Source organism: Battus philenor, unplaced genomic scaffold (genome assembly GCF_028537555.1).
Source record: "Battus philenor isolate CCGP_79_NKW_IND1 unplaced genomic scaffold, ilBatPhil1.0.hap1 SCAF_7, whole genome shotgun sequence".
Lineage (NCBI taxonomy): Eukaryota > Metazoa > Arthropoda > Insecta > Lepidoptera > Papilionidae > Battus > Battus philenor.
Window position 1 is genome coordinate 1,650,003 of NW_027181737.1, and position 26,233 is coordinate 1,676,235.

The window sequence follows — 26,233 nt, forward strand, 5'->3', positions numbered from 1 at the left end:
ACTAGGATTTATCACGTGAAGGACTTCTTCACGAAGTAATACGTGGGAAGACAAAAAGTGAAAGAAATGCTTTTATATATATCTTAGAATGTATAATAACTGTTTGCATTGCGATGTTATTACAAATATGAGATAAATATGGAGTAGCGTTCGAAATCATTAGAATTGAATGAGGGTACTCTTGTAAATGATTATTAATGTAGGGTAATCATGGAAAAAGTAGCATTGAACATCGCTTATAGAAGCGGACATTAGTGGCGCGGGCAACATTATTATTAAAGAGTATTAGAAAAGTTGTGTATTCTAACTTTGATCTGATAACGAAATATGTAGTATCAACAGTTACTTTCTTACAGAAGGATATGTCATTTTGAAATAATCATTATTGTTTCTCTGTTTACAGTGAAAATTTTTATACACATGTCGGTTTCTCGTAGAATTTTGTGTAATAATCAATTGCCGACTCAAGCAAGCGGTGCCATTATATGCGACTACCCACGTCAAACGATAACACGAGGTAATCGACTACCAGCGCCATCTATCGGTTTTACAACGTTCCGGCATAAATAAATTAAAAAGTCAAGTTATAATTTCTAGTTCAATCCGCTGGTCATCGGCCGAGATTAGATTGCAGTGAAATCTTTTACAGCGTGACCGACGCAACGTGAAATATTGACCGTGACTTCATTGAAAATTTACTGCCTCAGTGGCAAATGCACTGTTAAGTTTAAATTGCACCTTCAATAGCTATCTCTATAAAACTTATAGTATAACGAAATGTAAAATAAATATATATACATAACGAATATAATAATGGAAAGACGAGAAGTCGTTGCGTGTAGCTTAACCCTTAAATGCATAATGATGATAAACTACAACATACCACTTTAACATAAAACGAGTACTACAATTAAGTAAATGCATGGTGTTGTATGTCTGCAATATAAGGTCACAAAATAAGGACAAAAAATATTTTTTTTTTCTGTTTTCCCCTGCATTGTAGTTTACTTTTCTGCAAGATATTTATATTTTTAAGGTATATAAAAGTCATGCATTTAAGGGTTAAGACTGGTCGCCGTGATCTTTAAGAGAGGTTTATGCCTTGCTGTGCCGTCTATCGGCTGACATCACGATGATAAAGACCTATGGTCTTGGCCATATATAGCATAAATCAAATGAGTATTATGGCCTTAAGTTTCTGGAATGAAGACCACGGCCACAGCAGGTCATCCACTTAGGATGTGGAAAGACGACCCTGGTAATACCGAAGAAATTTATTGAAAGTCTTTATTGCCCAGTGCGTGTGTATAGTAGAACTATCACCAAGAATGTGGATAGATGAACCTGTTAATACCAAAGACACTGGATAAAGACCGCTTCCGTCTAGTTTTGTTGGAAATGTATGGAAAGGCCTGTGACGAACTTTGTCGGCAAAGATCGGGTGGGTTCGGTTTAGGAGACTGTCGCCTTTATTGCGCATTGTTAAGGAATTGCGATAGAAAAAGATTAGGCTCTTCAAGAACTGCTCGAAAACCGCGGCGGACGTCTTGCTCTTTGTACCCACGTCAAAAATTCAAGTACCATAACATGAATATATACTTTTTATAAGCATAAAAATGTATGAACAAATCAGTTTAAGTAAGAAAAGGACCAATATTTAGCCACTTCCGCACCTGCAGTGGTAGTCGTGCAACAAAGTGCACCGCCCGAACGACTTGCACGACTACCACTGCATGTACGGAAGTGGATAAATATTGGTCCTTTTCTTACTTAGGATGGAGTTCCGCAAAATAACGCCTGATTCCATTAAATATTTAAAATCAGTTCAAAGCAAGCGACCTTGGTTGGAATCAAAGTCACAAGCGTTACGCTTTCTTCCCATGACGTTCCCCCTCTAGTCTATTGTCCCTGAATTCCCGTCGCAAGTTCAACGACCTCTGTTACCCGGGAAGGATCTCAACTCGGTTCCGTAATTTATTTGCGTGTGTAAAACCTAGTTCGCACTTGGGCATTATGCCCTTTGCGGTTCCGCCGCGGGTATATTTATGGACTCTGTAATGTTTGTTGGAGTTTGCTCATGGCTTCATTATACGCTGTTATTAACCCGGCATCAATATTTATAGCTTTCGCGGCGATTCTTTGCTATATTCTCGTTGCACGCTATTTTAACAGCTACTTGTAATGTTAATTTTAAATGATTTATGATAATCACACTTGTTGAATGCCGCTTGTTTATGTTTGTTAAATACTCGTGTACATTCTTCATTTTATAATATTTTATCATCATTATTTTAGTCGAAGGATGTCCATCACTTGACTACGCCGTCCGAAGATTTTAAGTTCAACCGAATGGAAGCGACCTACAATCAGTGTCTTCTGAGGACTTTCACATGTTTGTCTGTCCACTTAGTGGGTGAACAATTGTAGTACCTTGAAGCCATGGTTCTGTTATTTACTTGGCTATAATAGTACAATGTGTGGCTAAATAGCGGCATTATAATAGGGCAATGTGTGGCTAAATAGTGGCATATATTAGTGGCATTATAATAGTACAATCTGTAGCTAAATAGTGGAATATATAAGGGGGATCGGAAAGTAATGTCGTGTCTATCTGTGACATATTTTACAGAAAGACCGATTGATTATTTGTTAAAAATCACATCAATCTAGTATCTAAACTAATAAATAGTAAACTAGCAAGCAATCAATCTAGCATACAAAATTTCAATGCCGGAGAGCGCTCAGTTTAAATTTGTATACTAGATGGCAAAAGGTTGTTGATAACGAAGGTGAATATATTGTTGATTAGAATTAAAAACTTGTTAAAATGTAGGCGTGTGAATTTAACTTAAGGAAGCGACATTACTTTCCGGTCACCCTAATATATTGTATAAACATGAGTTTTCTAAGTAGCGACTCATCACTATATCTCTGAAAATGTTGATGTTAGAGACTTAAAATTTAAAAGAAACATTTCTTCCATAGAGTAGAAGACAGCTAAGAAAGAATTTTACGCAATTATATACAAGTGGGACGTTTATTACGTTTATTTTTGTTACGTAAAAATAACGAATTTAAAAGCATATTTACGTTTAAAGGTTTACTGTATATTAGATAAAAGCCTCCTCGAGTATATTCTCCCTATCACTCTTACGAGTTACATGAAAAATAAAAGTGAAAAAAGTACTACCCTTGTGTATGAGAGCGTGTGATAGGGTGCACGGTTTAATCATATATATTCGTGGAAATATTTAGAAAAATTTGAAACTAATTATGGGTGTATAGTCAACTGAAAAATACGCTATTTAGAAAATTATAACAAACACTTATTTGTGTGCATATCTAATATATAAAATTCTCGTGTCACGGTGTTCGAACTTGAACTCCTCTGAAACGGCTTGACCGATTCTTACCAAATTTTACATGCGTATTCAGTATGTCTGAGAATCGGCTATTATCTATTTTCCATACCCCTAAGTGATAAGGGTGGTCCACCCCTAAATTTTATTTTTAATTTTTTAGACAATTTTTTTGGTTTTTATTTTATTATAATACAGCATACAAAAATACATACAAACCTAAATTTTCACCCCTCTACGATCAACCCTTATCTTATATTTGTTAATAAAAAACTTTATTTTTTTTTTGCAAAACAACGTTTGCGGGATCAGCTAGTGCTTGTATATAAATAGCATTCCAAAAAAAAAGTTTTCCCGTTAAGAGACGTGTATGGAAACGAAATTGTGCAACCTAAGAGTGTACATATATTACCTGTTTTTTTTTTAAATCTCGTAAGCGATCCTGTTCATGCAGGGCCATAAACAGTAACGAGCAATTCTTGCATAACTCCGGTGTTATCCAACGGCCTGTCACCTGTCGCGTTGCTTTTACAGCTAGGGAGTGAAATTCGAGTATCCGGCTCGGAGGACCGGCGGGGCTTGTTTTTTTTTTAACGAAACAGCGAGAGTGACGCGCTGATGACGAACAATACCGTCGTAGTTCGTATCGCGGTGAAAGTATTTATTTATATTTTAACTGCAGTAAGAGACAGAATTTTATTGAACTTTATCTGGATTTTTAACTAAAAATATTCATTGATATTTTTGAAATGAAGTGTTCAACGGTGCCAAATACCATAACATCTGTTTTTAGTGGTCGCCCGCTCTCTGACCGTGAACAGCGTGGGCGAAGCGAGGTTGGATCCGGATCCATCCTTGGCTCGCTTGTGGACCACGCTGCCGTCCCAACATCAACACTACACAGCTCTACTCGGGTAAAGCTACACAGCTCTACTCGGGTAGAGTGGTTTACTACGTACGAACGATAGGAACGCGTCTATCTAGCTTTTGTTTTATTTTTAAGTTCACGGATCGGATTATATTCTGTAATCGTCATTGGCGTTTCATTCAGAGACCGTCCAGTGTTGGGCATGACCTCTCCAATTGATTTGCAATAGAATTAACAGCCTAACAAATTGGTTCGTCCTCCTTGAGGGACGACTTTATTTAGCCGTTCCTAACCTAAAAAAAAAAAGAAAATATTGTAGTAAGAGTCACAAAGGCGCCATCGTCAGTCAAGTGTACATAAATAGAAGTGTGTTGTAAACATAGTAGAGAGCATACGAGAGTTGCTTTCATCCCCTCGGAATAACAAAAGGTGGGCGGCCGTGTACCGCAATTTCGTGTTTTCAACCCTTCGACTGAACTTTGTAACAATGGCTCCGTATTGAACTCGAGGCGAGTGTTAGACGGTGCTGTGGCGGTGAAGCGTGTGCAAGTGTCAATTACACCTCCTTATAAGTGTAGAGGTGACGGCATGTTTTGTTGTGCGGTGGAAATCAAATTTTAAATTGTTACGTGTGTTTGCACTTACGAATAGTCTTAGATGACGGATGCTGTGACAAAATCAAACAACGAATTTCCATAATAGATCTATAGTTAAAAAATATTTCATTTTAAGAGCTCATGCAATTAGGAAAGCGATGGTGACTCAATCTGTTAGGTTAGTCCTTAGTGTATCCTGTGTTGCTATACCGCTACTGTCGTTTTGGTTAATTTTGCAGTCCAAGGCCTGACCATATAGTTCTAGACTGGAGAAGTTAGACTGGAAACCCAGCGTAGACCGTTCCCTAACAAGGAGGTCAGATGACCATCTTAAAGTCATTGGAAGAAGTTGTATGCAGGCCGGTTGTAACAAAAAATATTATTGAATGCTAATGTGTGGAATTAAATGTTGTCAATGATCACTCAAAAAGTTGATTATTGTCGAGATCTCTTTATAAAACTATATATGTAAAGAGCAACTGTTGAGTTTCTCGTCGGAACTGCCTTCAGAGCAGGTGTTAGCTTCTTGTAGAGATAACAATGCCGACATTTTATGTTGATTGACGATTGCTTGTAACAACATATATAAATAAAGTATGTTTCGATTTTATGTGATATAAAATTAGTATTGAAAATAATTAAATAAAATATTTATGATTTATACGATACACGCCCGCGAGTCTAGTGATAAAGATAAGAAGTGATGTACACATTTTTAACAATCTAAATTATTTGCATACATATATAGATCAATTCGAATTAAAAATATTTTGGTTTTGATTATGCCTTAGAAATAAATTATCGCTATTTTGAATAATTTAGATAAGTGATTACCACGATAGTGGTACTGATAGTACCTATTTACTTACATCATACTATCTATCTTATAATATCAAAACATTTAATGTTACGTATATTTTACATAACAGATACAAAATTTTATTTTGAATAGTTTTAATTTAAATTCAATTAATAAATGTATAAATTAACATGTGTTTTTACGTTAAATTTTGAACACTAAACTTCACTACAGTTAGAAATTTACAGGAAATCAATATCAGGTAAGTAGGGGGTCTACCCGACACGGAAAAACATGGCAAGGGGTCTACGACACAAAAAAGTTTGGGGAAATCTGCTTTAGATAAGAAAGAGGTTAATAATAGTTAACTTGAACAAAGGATCGTAGAAATATGACGTAGTTGTATGGTTAGATGAATTTTGCAGAGAACTCGACACGCGCAACACTGCGCACCGTGAATGTATTATTGAGACATTCACCTCCAAATTATCGCAACGGCCCCTTAATCAACGTGTCCAATTATAAATTTAAACGATGAATAATAATCATATTTTTTTTATTTTTTAGCATTACGTTTTTAATTTTTACATAGACATTAATATATTAAGATACGCGTAGCCATCTAACAGAGGTGGGGAATAGGATGACCATCGTTTTAGTAATTAAAGGAATAACTTGATTAATTTTATTTATTGAATCTTGTAACTATTTGCTAGCTTAATGTTTACCGGTGTTTAAGTTAATCTATTATATTGTCTTATAAATAAATATGTACATATACGTTCTTTTATACAGTATATTGGTAGGGCAATCGGTGTAACATAACTCCTGAAGATGCCCCGTGGAGGGGTGAAACACGTGTTGAGCAATTTGGCGGTGGCAGTTGTGTGATTCGCATTATTTGCCATATACGCATTTATCAGCGGGCTGGCGGGCGGTGCATTTCATTGCACGACTACCACTGCATGCGCGGAAGTGCCTAAATATTGGTCCTTTTCTTACTTAGGATGGACTTCCGCAAGGTAACGCCTGATTCCATTAAATATAATGCTTTATTTCCATAGGTATAAAAAATACATGCGAAGTTTAAATGAATATACACACTAATATTTCTAACTTCGTATTGTTATTACATCACGACTTACTGGACTTAGGAAGCTCAGGCTCTGTCGAAAGGCTATATACTCAATTCACACTACGTTCAAGATATTTGCAAATGAATCTTTTCTAATTTTAGAGTATTTTTTTTGTTAATACAACGTAAACAAATACAAACCCAAATTAGTTTCTAATTAGTTCTACAGTATGTGGCACTTGAACGTGAACCTAATTTTAATCTGACGGTTACACATGATTGCAATGACCTTGTATAATAAAGTTAATTTGATTTGAAGGTAGTATGAGAATGACGTGTTCGCCCCCCGGCTATTTGATCGTTTATGTAATATATTATTTTAAAAAAATGCACAATTTCACAGAGTCCCTTTCGTCTGTTTTTGCCAGTTCTGATGCATTTTTTCTGGTGGTTGACTCAATTCGACTTTAAAGAGAGACATAGTTCATCGTTTGAATAAAGAATTTTTGAATTCAGATTTTAGTGAAGTTTTTTATTTATTTATTTTCTTAGTCCACGGTAGCGTCTGCTAGATTTTAACTCGTCTATCTGCCCCAAAGCTAAGAACATCTATCAACCGTGTACACGGACAAGGTCCTCGTAATTATATGTACGATTGCCGATAAATCACTCGGTGAACTGCAATAAACGTGCCAACAGACCGCAAGCTATACAATTAATCTAACGCCCGACATCGTCTGCTCTCGATATAAGGCGCGTTAATGACACCTTTGAGATTGAACATATTTTTTTTTCATTTACCGTAATACCGCTCTAGTGTGTCGCTGCCTTAATAAATAAAATTAATGCGTATTTTACAGTTTACCCGCCGATTCTTATCATCTAATACCTGCGTATATAATTATAGAATAAGTAATAATGTGTAAAAAAAAATGTAAATTAAAAATATAAATCAAAAAATGTAAAAAGAAAAAGGGAAGAATGATAGACGAACAGAGCAAAAGGGTAAGAAAGAAGAAATGTGGTATAAAAGAAATAAAAATAATTAAAAAAAACTTGGTGAAAAAAATAAATTGCCCAAAAAAGACCCTGTCCTACCACAAGTTAGGGGTACGAGAGGCCTCCAATAGCGGGGGTATAAAAAAAATACCTGCGTATATTACTTTTCAATTCGAAATTTAAATTTGTAGCTTGTCTTTTGTTATAAAGCGAATGTTTTGAATGAAACTTTTATTGTATGATAATGTTTTCTAGAAATACTCTGCGGTGTAAGAGCGTTGTTCAACTCTTTCACTACCAGTGCGGCATTTAGGGGGCATCCATTTGCCGTTCCTTATATTGCATTGTTATTGAATTGATTCCTCTAAGGGTACAATCGTGTTATTGAACGCGCCTTTACTCAAAAAAAAATCTTCTGAAGAAGCGTATTTATTTGGAAACATAAATTTAAAATATGAAAAGAGTATCACCGCAATAATAATCTACTGAGGTTGACCGAAAGACGTTTTACTTTCAATTTTTAAATCGGTGGGATTAAATCGAAGTAGAAGGTGCTTTGTTTGCAGTGCAAATGGCAAAATACGGGAATATAAATATGAACGTAAAAATTTTAATGTGGGCTTATATAGATCCCTGTTTTAAGATTTATCATAGCCAAATAAATTACTAAGAATTGTCCTAAATTCTATTTTTAAATTAATGCACCAGTAAAATCTTTAAATATGTAACACTGTGTTCACTTCGGCCCCCCGCTTTATTCAGTAGCATCACTTCGGCGGAACGTACTGCGATAAGGAAAGGGTTAAAATGGACACAGATACCCTGCAAATGTGGTATCGTAGGAGATTATTTCAGATATCGTGTCAGAACCTTCAACATTATCATCATTTCAGGACATAAGCCTTTTCCGTAGGTTTTCAAATAGACCGATTAAAAGCAGCCTGGTTCATTCCTATAAAGCATAGATGCATAGACCGCGGCCTGTCGGTCGAATACTGGTGGCTGGCCGACAGCAAAAATAATACTCTCGTACATTCGAAAAATATTGAATTTTGTTCCAGAATAAACCAAAAAAAAATTAATTACCTATACTTCAGGCGGCCGGCCCGCCATCAGTTCATGATTTGCCCGAGTATCCCCTAGTCTTAATAAGTCTGTGCAACCATGCTACAAAGGGTGCTCGAAAAAACCGATTCTGTACTTGACCGTTTGTAATCGGTCTATGTATTTTGTATTTGGAACAGCTGTCTTAGCATGCACTGTAAGTGTGAGTTGACGAGAAATGACGCACGTTGTCGTTATAGTGCCGTTAATGACATTGGCAGCAAAAACATCGCCGCGTGCATTCAGAGCTAATTGAAATTGGAAATTTGCGATTACCCTACTATTTATTGCTAAGTATTAACCCTTTTAGGCTGTTATGTAGCATCGATAAAATTTAATTTAATTATAGTATCTTGCGATTCTGGAATATGTTTCATTCATTTTAGAATTTCATTTAAATTCAAACATTTTAGTAACAAAAATCTTTCCTGTTTTAAAATTTTACGCAAAAAGAAGTATTACACCATGTCGAGTATCACTCGACAGTGGAGCTTGTGGAACGAAATCAGTGTCGAGTGACACTCGACATTGGAGTGGAAAGGGTTAATGTTTATAGTGTTGCTTGGGATTGTAGATCGTCATAAACAAAGTCAGAAGTTCTCTGCGCTTCGTCATGTTTTCAAATTTCCTTGTAATACTCCATGGAACGTGATTTTTTAATTGCAATATATTGTATGTGTCACTACATTTTGGTTTTAATTGTCGTCCAATATGACCGCATAAGACATGTGTTTTTATTCACTGTATATAGTGCTGCGCTTAGCAACACATTGGGAGTGTTTCAATTTTATTTACATAGATTAGGATGTGTTGAGATAATTGAGTTCACAATGTACGCGTGATCGGCACACTCGGCTGCCACATCGACCTATTAATTTACAACACATTTCTGCGCGTGAGTCACACGATATCACAATATTCACGACGCTATCGAATATTATGTTTGGTTGTTGTATCATGCTTTGTTAGAATTTCTTTACTCTATTAAATAAAGCGAAGAAGAAGCAAACATCTTTTTGTCTAATATGGCCTCTTTATCACCGGCTGGGCCAATTTGGCGCTAAGAACATATTACCTGTTTCGGTTGCAACAAGGGATCGAAGAAAGGGACATCGCATCACTTATGGACAACGAGGAGAGTCGCTGTACCTTTCTAGAGTCTTATAGGAGAGACCATAAAAAAGAACAAGTAGGCAAAAACAAAATCGGATAAATACTTAAATCTGTGACAGGCCTTCCCAAAAACGGGAGCTGTAAAAAATGTCCCTCTGAGTATCATTGACAATCTGTCATGGACATGGCTTTGCTCATGATTACTCTAAGAGATAGAATCGAAGATGAGAAGATCCGTAAAAGTATGAAAGTAACAGCCACAAATTGAAATGGTAGTGGATAGTTCACATAGCGTTTTCCATGTCAAACAGATGGTCACTATCGTCAAGAAGTTCGGTATGGAGACAGCGAATAGACAAGAGTAGCTTATGACGTTCACCAACAAGATAGAGGATAATTGTTAAGCAAGAAAAGGACCAATATATAGCTACTCCCGCTGCTATGAAATAAAAATAATATTCAATCATCAAAATTTCAGATATATGATTTACATAGTTGAACTTAAACCTCCCGCTTGCATCTACCGTCTTCTAACCTTAACAATTGTCTCTAATGAATTCAGGCGTTATTTTGCGGAAGTCCATCCTAAATAAGAAAAGGACCAATATATAGCTACTTCCGCCAATGCAGCAGTAGTCGTGCAATAAAGTGCACTGCCCGCCAGCCCGCTGGTAAATGCACCAAACACAGAGTCACACTAAACACAGAGTGGCACTAATCGATGTAACATAACTCCTGAAGATGCCCCGTGAAGGGGTGAAGCACATGTTGAGTGATTTAACGGTGGTATTTGTGTAATTCGCATTATTTGCCAATCGCATCCGCGCCAATCGCAAGCGCATTTATCAGCGGGCTGGCGGGCGGTGCACTTTGTTGCACGACTACTACTGCATGTACAGAAGTGGCTAAATGTTGGTCCTTTTCTTACTTAGGATGGACTTGCAAAATAACGCCTAAATCCATTAGAGACAATTGTTAAGGTTAGAAGACGAATGAATATCATTGATGAATATTACAAGAAACGATTGAATATTATTTTTATTTCATATATTTGCGTTTTGTTAATACTCGTTGTTGTAAATTATACTTCAAATTCAGGTGAAGGTTCTCCGCAATGTTAAAAGTCAGCGAGAAGCAATTAATAAGTTTTATACGTGAGTCATTTAATTTTTTTTTTTACGATCCACGAACGAGACTCGAACGTATATGCGCGTGCGCGTGTGTCCTGCGCGTTGCACAAAGTTGTTCAACGATTAGTCACCGCCGCCCCGCGCCCACAGCACCGACCGGGTCAACGGGTCACATGTATACGTAGACCAATGCCTTAAACCATTCGGCCACGCCTTCGTACTTCTTAGACCAGTGTGACAAAGCATCTGCATGAAGATACTTACTCTTAATCGTATATGCCTTTATTACTTTGTTAACTATCCCCCTGCTCGCTCCCCCCTTGAGTGCAATTATATAACATAGCATTCTTAGCTGACTTCTACTCGTCGAAAGAAATATTGGCACTTAATTTCAAGTGTCTATGGCTTGTGGTTCCAGATATATCTTGATGAGTGAGTAGATACGTGAAAATCGCTTATACAGGTGATTGGTGAATGACTTTACATTAATGGGGCAGTCGTAGGTCGCGGGTTTTATTCCCAGATACAGTCTTATATATAATTCACACTTTGTATATAATTAGATGGTATTATTTTTGAGAGGCAGTGTCATCTGAGTACCATAATACCACACTGCGATTGCCAAACTGCCTGCCAAGCGTGGCGATTATAGTATATCACCCATAGATATCTTTTGGAATGTTTATGCTACACCTTGAAATTTTTTCAAAGCTATAATAAATTACCATGTATATGCGATATTTCTAGATGTAATTAATTCGCCAGAAGAATCTAGTCTGATAGAAGAAAACAAAATAAAGAAACAAGGGTCCCAAGCGCTCTGATCTGAGAAGAGCCCATAATAAACTGTAGAGTTTTTTCGTGATAACTTTCACAATCATTTATACAATGGAGAAATTAATTCGCAAGCTTTATTATCAATTAAAAACGAGACAATGGAATGATTTTTTTATTAGTTTTTTTAATGAACATAATAAGCTATAACATAGTACATATATCTATTATTCTACATGCCAACTTATTTATAATTCCATTTATATATCCGCCATTGTCGAATATATGTGTGCGAAAAATATAATCTGCTCTATTGAATTTTATACTTTCTAATTTTAAATAATGATATATAAAGCATTATGTTATATGAAACCTTGCAATAAATTAGACATATAATAGAAAATTGTGATGTCTAAGACAAAGACGTAATGCAGATAAAATGTCGTTGCACATAACAGTGCTGTGATACATGCATTGTAATGCTAATTACTGTTCACTGTAATGCATGTACTCGCTGCAGTACACGAAGTCGATAAGTTTTAACGATTTCTGATCTGCCGTAATTTCTTCTAAAGATTGGACATGGGTCACCCATCTGCTGCCGAGACAATGAAACGGTTAAGGAACGGAAAAGTAAAGCTTATATCGAATGGGAACCGAGTAATAGTAAAACGTCAACAAGGCGATTTTCACGTGTCCCTCGAATAGCAACTCTATACTAGTTTACAATATTACAATTGCGTAGAGATACGGTAAAATGACCTTTATCGTCGATCGGCAAAGAGACCCACCTTCGCCAGTTCACTTTGCTTGGTTATATGAAAATCAAGTCACAAGAATCTCATCTCGTGCAAACTGGGTTAATTCGTGTGGCGTTATGTAGCGGGGACTTTGTAGTGGTAACGTATCGTAGAACGTTTCAACGTACTTCATAGATCGAGATACACATAAATATAATGATGACATGACAACATTAAGACCAAAGTTGCTCTTGTGTTATTAATGTTTTTGTTTTTGTTTTTTTATTATACACGTCTAATATAGTTCAGGACCATTGAAATGCCGTTTGATTGGTTATAGGTGTAAATGCTTCAAAGGGGTATATGTATGTGTCTGCTGTCAAATATGTATGGGTGTTTGCTGGTAAATATGTATGAGTGTCTGCTATCAAATATGTATGGGTGTTTGCTGGTAAATATGTATGAGTGTCTGCTATCAAATATGTATGGGTGTTTGCTGGTAAATATGTATGAGTGTCTGCTGTCAAATATGTATGGGTGTTTATTGTCAAATATGTATGGGTGTCTGCTGTCAAATATGTATGGGTGTTTGCTGGTAAATATGTATGAGTGTCTGCTATCAAATATGTATGGGTGTTTGCTGGTAAATATGTATGAGTGTCTGCTGTCAAATATGTATGGGTGTTTATTGTCAAATATGTATGGGTGTCTGCTGTCAAATATGTATGGGTGTTTATTGTCAAATATGTATGGGTGTCTGCTGTCAAATATGTATGGGTGTTTGCTGGTAAATATGTATGAGTGTCTGCTATCAAATATGTATGAGTGTCTGCTATCAAATATGTATGGATAATTGCTGTCAAATATATATGGGTATTGGCTGTCAAATACGTATGGGTGTTTTTTGTCAAATATGTATGGGTATATGCTGTCAAATATTTATGGGTGTTTGTTATCAAATATGTATGTGTGTTAACTATGAAATATGTATAGGTGTTTTTCTTTCTTCTCAAGACGTACACGAGTGATCACTATAAATGATCACACGTGGAAATTTTTTTTAACAATATGGAAAATGTGGAACACATGTGGAAAAGATATTAAGTCAGTTTTTAGCAAGCCCGCTGCTTTTACACCCTCATCGCAGTGACACGTAAACTACTAAATTATAATAAGTATAGTATTTTTATAAATACCATACGTTTGTATAACTAATTAACTTTTTTATAATATTTTATCACCTGTCCACTATTGATCTTAGGTTGACAGGTAGACAATGCCTAAAAGCACTAAGTCAGCCTTTACAAAGTTCGTAAAAAGAGTGAATAGACAAATAAATAGATAAATGAGTAGCTTTTTTGTCAGCAAAAGGCTTAGAAGATTGTACACTTATTTACAATCATCCTATTCAAAGTGATCACTCTAAAATGTGTTTCATTATGTAACTGGCAAATAATATCCGGTAGTACAAAAATAACAGCCACAGATAATGTATTGTTACACTTTACAATCACCTGTGTAAAGTGATCACTCTGAAAACTTTGTTTCATTAATACAATATATTGTTCAGTATTAATAATCCTAATTTTTAAAAGGTACGTTACTGTCATTACATTATTTACTATTTCTGAAACTAATAATTTTTATTGGGGTTTTCAGTTTACCCCCCTTTAAACCTTTAAACGTATACTCAATCAGCCTGTACATCCGCAACAGTGTATGAAGCTGTCTTTACTTACTACGTACTATAGTGGATTAGTTGAAACATCAAAAAGTGACACCAAAGTATTTTGATAAGCAAGTAGTTGTTGCGGCAATTAATCCAATTGCCGATTGATTGCGCGCAGGAGGATTCCAGTGCTAATCGGAAATTTACGAGCTCGGCCGACTGCGGCCCGCTTATCTTAATTAATTAGCTACGTTGCCACCAACTGAGAGTTGGCTTTATGACTATTTAATGGCAATAGTCGTTAATTTCAAATTTTCATACATACTACGTTTGTATTGATCGCTATTTGTTAACTATGTGTTTTGATTATGTAATAACAATCAAATATACTTAAAAGATTATTATTGAATACTAGCTGATCCCGCAAACGTTGTTTTGCAAAAAAAAATTGATATTTTAATTTACGAATAAAAAATAAGGGTTGATCGTAGAGGGGTGAAATATTATGGTTGTATGTATTCTTGTATGCTGTATCATAAAAAATAAAAACAAAAAATTTCGTTAAAAAAATAAAATTTTTTTTTTTAAGTGTGAACAACCTTTATCACTTAGGGGTATAGAAAATAGATAGTAGCCGATTCTCAGACCTACTGAATACGTATATTAAATTTGGTAAAAATCAGTCAAGCCGTTTCAGAGGAGTTCAAGTTCGAACACCGTGACACGAGAATTTTATATATTAGATTTAATGGAATCAGGCGTTACCTTGCGGAAGTACATCCTAAGTAAGAAGAGGACCAATATTTAGCCACTTCCGCACATGCAGTGGTAGTCGTGCAACAAAGTGCACCGCACGTTGGATGATGGAGTTGTAAGGCTCACACCAGATTCTAGATGAGCTACCAAATCACCAGGATATGGTACCCAACGTGTAGGCACTCTCGCTTCCCGATTCCAAACGCGAGATCTAGGCTAAATATAATCTTATACGAATACAATCTTATACGAATATCAAAATGTCGTCCCTCGTATTATATGTAACGAGCTTGAATGTTTAAATGTGCGAAGTTAATTGCGGTGTATTTTTAATTTGCACGTACGCGGCCGCACCGGGCCGGGTGCACGCGAGCGTCTTGATAATATTCGACAATGAGTCACAGATGTTGTTGCCGTGTCGCGGGTGACTCATGAATTGTGATGGCTGTCACGCGAGGAGGGCAGCCGTAGTGCCGGCAAGGTCGCGCGGGATACGCATCAGAATTGCAAATCTACTGCGGAAGTTAGCTTCACGAAAGTGCAATTGAGCTTTCGCGCCTATGTTATGTGCTTTTAATTATAATATACACATACATGCACTTATATAAATGTAGGATTTATATTGGTTAATATTTAATGGAATCAGGCGTTACCTCGCGGAAGTCCATCCTAAGTAAGAAAAGGACCAATATTTAGCCACTTCTGCACACGCAGTGGTAGTCGTGCAAAATGCACCGCCCGCCAGCCCGCTGATAAATGCGTATGCGGCAAACAATGCGAATCACACAACCGCCACCGCCAAATTACTCAACACGTGTTTCACCCCTCCACGGGGCATCCCCAGGAGCCATGCCACACCGATTAGTGCCAAACACAGAAGAAACAAAGAAGACTTAAAGTCTATGGTCGTAGTTTCACTGCGAGATCGAATCAGAAATGAAGAAATCCACAGAAGAACAAAGATCACCAATATAGCTGGATAAATTACTTATATGAAGTAGCACGTGACACATCCGATGCAACCGATGGCTGTTCTGACCGAAAGATTCTCAAGTGGCGACCACGAGCAGGTAGACGCGGTGTGGTTAGATACATTACTAGGTAGACCAAGGACAGTTGAAAGTCGCTGGATACGGACAGCGCAGGCGCAGTCATCGTGGCGATCTTTAAGCCAAATCTTTACCTTGCAATGAGCGACCATCGGTTGAAAAGAAGAAAAAGAAGATATATAGCTCACTTGCTGTCAATTAATGTATATATGTATACTATACTACTACTACTCCGCTAGCTCAGTGACCCAAAGTGGGTCTTGGCCTCCGAAGCGAGAGACTTCCACTTTCCTCTATCTTGCGCCATCGTCTGCCATTGGCTGACATTCAATTCGCGCAAATCTGCCTCAACGCGATCGATCCAGCGATACCTGGGTCTACCTACTGATCTTCGACCCCTCGGTTTTTCCAGGTACGCTACCTTCACGCTCCGATCCGATCCCATTCGCTCCAAGTGACCAAGCCAGCGGATTCGTTGAGCTTTATATTCGCCAATGATATTTGGCTGTGCTACTATAGTCTGAATTTCGGCATGCTTTCAGAGCCTCCAAGATCCGTCTTGATTTCTCGCTGATCCCAAGATCTTCCGCATGATTTTGCGTTCTGTCACTAGCAGTTTTTGTTCTTCTTTCAAAGTATATATATATACTATATCCAAAAAAAATAAAAAATAAAAGCGTTTTTAAATTCGTATAACGTGATATTAAAATACACTTTGTTTACTATTGATCCCTGCAAACTTTGTACAGCCAGAAGTCATTGCCCCGTCGCAGTCCAGTACCAAAAATACAAATTTAAGAACGATTGCTTTATACAGATTGATTAGAAGATAAGCCAGCCAGAGATTCAACAGTTGCTCTTTTAAATTTAATTTAACGTTTCATGTATACATTATTGTATCAATACAGCAAAAGTCAACAGATTTTCACACATTTCGATCAACCAAAAACTCTTGAATGCTATAATAAGATTTATTTAATGATATATTTTTATTTTAGATTTATAACTAACAAAATGGAGGTTTAAGATGTGCTGTAAAACTTTATATGCATACACTCGAATCCATGAGGGATTTGTTAACTTTTTTAGGACAAAATTTAGGCATTAAAAGAGAGAGAGAGAGAGAGGGGCATATCAATTTCTTGTGTTTATTATGTGTTTGTCACTATTTTTCGTATAAGATAAAGCAACCGTTTGAATATGAATTTCTTTAAATGTAGAGTCAATTCGAATAATCGATTTTAATACCTTATTCGTATACATATAGTTGAAAACATTTATTATATTCGATGTTGTAAATGTTATTAATGTTTAAATTATTTTGTTTCAGGTAAGTCCACGTGTTTAATGCTGTCAGGAGCAGATTGGCTGTTGTAACGTAAGGTATTTCAAAGTAATATGCTTTTGTAGGTCACTGAAAATAGGCTTTGGTGCTATTTAAACCAAGGTTACGTTGACGAAAGCTTAAAACGAAATCGGATAAATTTTTTGTTTGGTAATATAATCATTCACTAATAATTAGTACATTTCTTAATACAAAGCGATTCATTCCCAAACTATATCACCATAACGCCCGTTTTTAGGGGGCGGCCGCCCGCTCCCTTACCGCAAACAGCGTACAATTGGAAAGAGTTTATTGTAAAAATGTATGCAATTGCCTATGACAGTTACTTGTCCAAAAAGTTTACATAAACAAGTTTTTAGTTTTAATTTGTGTTTATCGAAACGCGTTCCATTTTCAAATTTGTTTTTTTTTTCATTTTCGTATTTATGGCAGAGGAATTGTTTTGCGCAGCCTGTGAAACAAAAATGATTAATAAGATATGTTTATATATAATTATCTTTTCCGTCTGTTGCCTCATAGACCTCTCGGCCGTATCGAAGGCTTAAATTATGTAAACAAGTGAAAATTACATCACATCGTGTCGGGATCTCCGAGCAATAAGGAAACGTGCACTGAACATTGTTCTGGGCAATATCATTATGTATTATTGTTTCGCATAAGATACGTAATGACTGCCGACACCTCTTGCAAATCGCGGCGTGAAGCGTCTGACCGACTACGGATCTAGAACATTTCATTGTTATTAATGTTAATGTTTATTCTTATACAATGGCGCTATATGCGGAAATGTATATGAACATACTATGTTGCAGTAGTTTTTGTATATATACAGATGCTTCATTATATATGGACAAGCTTTAAATCGATAAATGTATAGCTAATTTGCGATAATTAATGTATGGTACAAATTATCCAATAAAATTGTTTCAGAAATAATAAATGTAGTAATTATAATAAAGTAACACGTTCTGAAATTTCGGATAACTAAATAATAAAATTAACTAGTGTGTAATTACTGTCCCCGTAGATTTTGATTTGTTAGAAGTTATTGGCTTGTTGCATTCCAATACAAAAAAATATGTTAATATAACATATTTAAGAGTGATCACTTTATAAATGGTGTTTGGAATTGTGTGTAAAAGCTTTCAAACGTGCTGACAAATGAGCTTTCACCACTCTTAGGATTTTATTCTTGTAACTAATCAACCTGTATAAAGTAATGTGCAATGATGACTGTCGGTCTATCTTTATATAAGTCCTGTATTATATATAGAAATCGTCTTTAGATATCCCCCTGTATTGCAAAGGACCTCGTCTTTGGAAGGTACATGTCATCAAGTTTTATAGGCCTTTATAATAAAGCTGATAAAATATTTTTAAACAGTAATAAAATATTTTAAAGTACTCGAGTTAAATAAAATTATGTCTCCACATTTCACACTGGCTTAAATGTAAGAATAAACAATGTAACCTGGTTTTAAAGTGAATCAAAATACTATAAAAAGATTTCGCGCGCCAAAAAGTCAATGCACCGAGTCGGCGTATGTGTGTAGAATCGATTCGAAAATAGAAAGATAGTAATTAACAAACGGTCAATTAAACGTGGCGAGGTTGTCATCCCTAATGAGCACGGTGCACGCACGCCACTGGCCACTTCAAGGCCCCAAAGCCGCGCACACGCATCGCCGTGCCACGAAGCGAGAGAACACGACAAATAAAATGTGTAAAGTCACGAATTTGAAAAACGAACTTCTCCAAATTTAACGGTCTCGCGTACGCAACACTTCCGGTGCGATGTCTCGCTGTGGGGTGGCCAGTATTAAACTGGGACAGTCCTAGTTTGCTATATCGTCGGACTCAGCAAATAAACTCGTATCTACAAAATGTTTATTTTAAACTGTCCTCCGCCTGATTAATCGCTCGTAAGTCGATGTGACGTGATGGGAAAGTACATGGGTAGAAATCTTTTACATGTATACAAAGATAGATAGATAGATGAATACATACGGGGATATATAGAGCAAAGAATAGTTTAAATTCGGTTTTATTTAGTAGTTTATTCTTTAGTATTTAGGAAGACCAATTCAGACTAGACTGGACCTACCCTAAGATACCAGGACCTCTGGTAGGTGGATCAATTTTTACTCAGAAGAGTTCGAAGGAGCAGGTCATGAATCCCTTCCAGTCTAAAATCAAGCAAAGAACAGTAAATTGCACAAAGAGTGTTTTTATTCTTTTGAGTTTAAAGTAAAGGAAATAGCGGAATAACATAGGGGAATTTCGAGGAAAGGTGGAAAGGCAATAAGAACATTGTAACATTAAAATACTCTGTATGTTTTATGTTTTGTTGCTTCATGGCGTCGAATCGAACTAAGATGTCTTGTAAATATGATTCCGAAAAAGAAAGTTACAGATATTTTGGACTAAGCAAAGTACTGATATAACCGTTCTCTGGGAACTCAAAATGAAGAACTTCACGGCAATTCATTAATCTCAAATTTTAATACGCTTAGGCTAAGTTATTTAAAAAGAACTCACTATGGAGAGACTTATTGTCCAGGCTTGACCGAGAGACACATCAAGTGAAGGCCCTTACGGAATAGCCATCGAAGAGATAGCATGAAAGTGAAAAAAATAAGTTTATGTTAAATTATCATTCCTCATATTAATATATTTATGGAAACCCTACGCGTGTAGACTTGGGATGCGCTTGCGCAATTGTTAAGAAACGCGAGGCGACAAAAAGACAATAATCGTGACTTTAACGTGAGCTTTAGTACTATACCACACGCGTAACAAACTGTTCCATAATTTATACAGCGGGTTTAAAAGAATTTCGTAGAATTACGTACAAGACTAAAGTGTGATGTGCCATTACAACTGCCGTTAGTGTATCGTTGTTTATATATACGGATAAGTTATAACAAGTTATTTCTTATTCGTCCACTTTTAACAATGAGTTGAATGTTTAAAAATGATAAAAAAAATTATTTATTTTAAGAAAAAATTAAACTTTTATGCTAACTAATGTAACTATCTACTTCGAAGAGTGAAGGTGGAGTAAGTCCTATAATATCTCTTTCTTATGGCAACAGTTCTGGTCTCGTATCGCTGCATCAGCAGTTGGCGCCTTGCGTTCTTGCGCCTTGAATGTTTTGGGATCGGGTTGCATGGCATGATGCTACATAAGCTGATTCCCAATACGATACGTTGTAAAAACAGTGATAATTTAATAAGATAATATGATCACTATATTTACTAAAAATAAATCATATCAGCCGATAGACGCCCACTGTAGGGCATAGGTCTTTCCCAAAGATCGCCACTAGAGCTGGTCCTGCGCCGCCTGCATCCAGCGACGTGCCTCGTCATTAACTATATGTAAGAAAAGGACCAATATTTAGCCACTTCCGCACATGCAGTGGTAGTCGTGCAACAAAGTGCACCGCCCGCCAGCCCGCTGATAAAAGCGTATGCGGCAAACAATGCGAATTACCCAACTGCCACCGTTATATCACTCAACACGTGTTTCACTCCTCCACGAGGTATCTTCAGGAGCCATGTTACACCGATTAGTGCCAAACACAGAGTCCATTAAATATTAACTATGTGGTCTGTCCATCTAGTAGAGCGACTACCCACGCGTTTACAAATGTAAAATATTTGAAACGACTTAACATCTGTATTAAATTTATCAATAAAAACATTGATAAGGCTCAATTTTATCGTCGAAGTACTTTCATTCGTTCGATTCGGTAACGAGGTGTTTAAAAGCCTTCAAGATCCGGTTTATCGCGAGAGTGCATAACCTGGTCCTTCGAGCCGGATTTTGTGAGATAATAACGCTTTACGACGGAAACACGCACGCCGTACTAGGACGTAATGCATTTAAGTTTACTACCTTGTTTTCTTTTGCTATTAATCCACTTTATACAAAGTGAATGGTTATTGAAGAAGTGCATTGTAATAATGTATAATAAAAATGAATCGTCCAATGTTTTGCTTTATGCAGAACCACATAACGGCTACCTTAATTTGATTATATCTCTATAGAGTCGCGGAGAGTGATATACCCAGGGTTTCTGTACGAGATAGATGGAGTGATGAGTAGATCTCTTGACGAAATAAAGTTGCAGACGTCGCAGATTTTTTTGGGTCAGCAAAAACATATGTTGAAAAAGGAAGGTACGATGATCCGGCGATCGATCACACACATTAACTGATCATGAATAATTCACCAGTGTCTACATGAGTTACTAAGTTTAAAGGGGAAAAAATGTTAAATACTATATACAGGGTGTTTAGTTATAAGTGTAAAAGATTTAAATGTGGGAATATATAGCTAATTTGCAGTCAATGTGTTCACAGTGTACAGTGTACGCTGTCCAAAAATCAATAGCTTCAGAAATAATGTAATAATAGCGAGTGTATGAACGGATTAAATAAAAGAAAATGATGGTGGTAATTTAATTATAATTTTACAAAACTAGGTAACATTTAAATAATAATAAGTAACAATAGACTGACAGAACAAACGAATATATCATAACTATATAGCGATACAAACTGTCAATATTAAAAGTATAAAAACAAATGAAAATATAAAGAGGTTCTAAATGACCATTGATCAAATGATCAGTTTGTTAACAGATTATGAAGTAAAAAGCGTTTTCATAATTCTCAATGATCCTATGGCATTTTAATAGAAAACAAAATTAATTAAACATGTTTCTTAGTGATTTATACAGAGCGATTGAAAGTAGAACATAATGAGCTATACATAACAAATCTTTTGCACTAACCAATCACCATGTATTCGTATTATTCAACCTCACCGTATATTGTCTTATTCACCAAGTATTGTATGTATTCAATTATTATATACCTAGACGGACGGACAAGAGATAATATCACCGTGTATTTCTTTTGTGTCTCACGACGGAGTGTTGTCGGGGCAATTTGCGCGGCCATTCGAAGGTATAGATAGCTCTTAACGTTATCTCGTAGCAGTCGGCCGTCGGAGTGCAGTGAGGTCGGCGGAATTGTCGCGCGAGGTATGTGGGTTAGCGCCGGGAATAGACGCGGCCAAGACGCCCCCTGCCTCCCCGCGCTCGCCCCCTCCGCCATGCCCCCTGGCGCTTCGCTACGAAAATAGTGCGATCTTAGTCTCGTTTGTTTTGTATTGTAGTATCACTAATGCTACTACCGAGGAATGTTTGGAGTGTGATTTAGGTTTCATTCCTCGCGTCATTCCAGTGCGGGAATGTTGATGGATCTTTTAACAAGTTCTTTATTGGTTTGTAGTTGCATAGCGAAAGGCGCCTCATGTGAATCCTAGGCTCTGTCTGTTACATTAATTATTTAGTGTTTTTATAATTTTTTAGAGTGTATATTGAATTATATGGCTTATTTACAAGGGATATGCCTATCTCATAAATGTCCAAGACGAGTTGGAAGTGATTCTCGTTCATTTCAAAGTCTTTCGACAATCTAAACCAGAGTTCCCCAAACTTTTTTGTGTCGTAGACCCCTTGCCATGTTTTTCCGTGTTGGGTAGACCCCCTACTTACCTGATATTGATTTCCTGTAAATTTCTAACTGTAGTGAAGTTTAGTGTCAAAAATTTAAAGTAAAAACACATGTTAATTTATACATTTATTAATTGAAATTAAATTGAAACTACTCAAAATAAAATTTTGTATCTGTTATGTAAAATATACGTAACATTAAATGTTTTGATATTACAAGATAGTATGATGTAAGTAAATAGGTACTATCAGTGTATGTGTTGAGATCCACTATCGTGGACCCCCATTTTCATTTCACGGACCCTCAAATTTTTTTTTCGCTGACGTAGACTCCTTGCAGGTTGACATAGACCCCTAGGGGTCGATATAGACCACTTTGGGAATCACTGATCTAAACTATGGCTTCTGTCCACGTAGGTGGAGGTCCTGCGGTCTTTTAGGTTTGTGGTTTCCACTCCAAAATCTAAAGGTCGTCAGCTCCGCAAGCTATGGCCAGCAGAATGCTGCTATGTAGGTAACCAGCATGTCAGTCGACAGATGTCTACTGCAAAGTGTGATTACTTGTTACAAAGTCTAAAATATCGGTGATAGATAAAAGATTCATCGCCCATAATGTTGACGAGAGCAATTGAGGTCCCTCAATTTAATTCTAGAAACTGTCAAATTCTTCTTACATATAAATGATTCAAATTGAAAAATATTGTTTTAAAAAGTAACTGATATAATCTCATATACAGTACCCGGCGATAAGAGAAAAAATCATCACTGGTTTAGAATACTGATCAGTTACCCATTTAATTGAAATTTAACAATGTTTCAAGTACAGTACCCGGCGATAAATAGAATAAAAATAATAATTAAAAGAAACAAATGACACTTGTTTTAACAGCTCCTAATAGATACCTGACTGTTTGTATTTCGTGCGATAGAGATAACGCTCTACGTAACCGAAATTAGCCGATTGTCTCTTTCCTATGGTCGATGTGCAATATTTATCACCGGGTAATGTACAGGATGATTGTTTATAGGTGTAAAAGATTTAAAGTGTTGAATGAATCCTACAAAAGGCTAAAACTTTTTCATGTATAGCTTATCACCATGTATACGTTATATTGCAAGACAGCGAACAGAATTCGACGAACACATTCAAATCGCGTTTATGAAACTGTAATAATATTGCTATATACGAGGGTCAAACTGAAAGTCCTTAGAAAATCAAAAACTAAGCATTCTAGCAAGTTATTAGTTTTATTATAACTTTTCAAAATAGCGTCCATTTACATCAATACATCGCTGCATTCGATGGAACCATTGAGAAAAGCACCTTGCCCACTCGGCCTTAGGGGTCTCTTCGACGGCGTTTCGAAACGCAGCCACTGCTTCTTCGGCGTCCATAAAATGTTTTCCTCGAAGTTTTTCTTTTATTTTCGGGAATAAATAAAAATCGCAGGGTGCGAGGTCGGGGCTATACGGCGGGTGACCCAGTAATTCCACGTCTGAGGTCGCCAAATAGTCGATCGTTTGCCTGGCGGTGTGCGACGAGGCATTGTCGTGATGAAGGAGGATCCTGCTGCGAGGTCGTTTCTCTCGAACTTTTTCCAAGACAAGTGGCAAACAGTTGTTAGTGTACCACTCTGCATTAACCGTTTTCTGATCCTCTAAGACAACTGTCGCGTAATGACCTGTCTTTCCGAAGAACGAGGCCACCATCTTTTTTCCAACACTTCGACCTCTCTTCGCTTTAGTTTGCAACTCTTCGGAAGGAAACACCCACTGAGCAGACTGTCTTTTGGTTTCCGGATCATAACAGTAAATCCAGCTTTCGTCACCCGTTAGTATGTCGAACACAGCATTTGAGTCACCTCCGTTAAATTTTTGGATCATTTCTCGGCACCAATCAACACGGCGGAGTTTTTGAGCCTCGGTCAAATTATGCGGTATCCAGCGGGCACAAAGCTTCCTGACCGCTAAATGTTCATGGAGGATTTTGTGCACTTGACTCATACGTATGCCTAGACTTGTCCGAATCTGCTGATAGGTCACTCTTTTGTCAGTCTCTATCATACGCCGCACAACACTGATATTGTCTTCAGTCGTCGCTGTAGAAGGCCGTCCCTCACGCAAATCATCGGTGAGATTAGTTCGACCACGTTTGAATTCATTAAACCAGTTGTAAACTGTGGCACGAGATGGGGCTTCATCGTGAAAAGCCAATCGAAGTCTATCATAACTTTCTTGTTGACTTATATGACATCGAAAGTCATAAAAAATCATTGCACGAAAATTTTCTCGGCTTAAATTCATTCTGACGTGCACAGACAATTTTCAATTTGCCGCTAAATCGTAAAACAAATGACAAATGAATGAAATGTATACTCAATATTATTGGTAAAGAGTTCTATTTTCAAAATTTAAACTTATTTTTTTAATATAATGCTTTTAAGTTGCCAGTTCTAAAAACTTTCAGTTTGGCCCTCGTAAAAACCCGCCAGATGTGAAAGTTCCCGCGGACGTCGTCACAACGCTTAACCTTTTGTTTGTCTCGCCCACCCGTCTCGCTCACTCGCACGGCGTGCACGATACGCGCTCTTGCTTGCTCTTGGCAGGTAGCCAAGACGCGCAGCACGTGCGCCTGCGGCCGTTGGAGTTCTGAGAGTCGGATTTGAGCCATGGTTCGATGCGCAACCGCGCGTAGGCGAATTATTCATTTTCCACGCACAAATTGTTTTAATAATTAAATAAACGTGTTTCCACATCACACAGGCGCCCAACGTGGGGCCTACACGCTAATTATCGACGAAATCGCGTATTCAACCGTTCGCCATCTTAGCGTCGTAGAAGAATCCCATCGAAAATTTAACAATTGTGCGTTATCGGAGTGAATTTCGTCAGTGGTTTGCATCTGTTGTTTGCGATGCCGCGTCGCAAGGCTTCAGGCGTCCGTAACAACGTCGAGGATGAGGACTCGGACAGGTTCATGACCGAGGGGCAGCTATCGTCGTTCATGGCGGCGTTCGCCAAGGCTCAGGCGGAGTCAAACCGCCAGCTAATAGAGAGTCTTTTGCTGCGATCGCCGGACCTTCACCACAGGAGCGCCCTCGCCATCACCATCGCCATCGTCGTCTTCGGCTCATCCGTCTCCGTCGGGAAACTTCGCCGGTTGCACGGCTCGTTTCAAATTAACACGAGAAAGTGTACAAAGCGATCAGCGAGCAGGGAGTGCGGGCTCGCGCGCGCGTGCGACTTGCAAGGCACGCGCCGCCGCCGCCGCCGCCGTCGCTGTACCTGCTGTGGTAAGCGCAGCGAATGCGCCGAATCGAGGTAAACGG

The 26,233-nt window shown here is 37.3% G+C and overlaps 1 protein-coding gene across 1 annotated transcript in view; it reads left to right on the plus strand.

The window, feature by feature from the left end:
- Positions 1-26,233, plus strand: part of cdi (center divider) — a 180,237-nt gene that overhangs the window by 46,456 nt on the left and 107,548 nt on the right. The window lies entirely within an intron of this gene.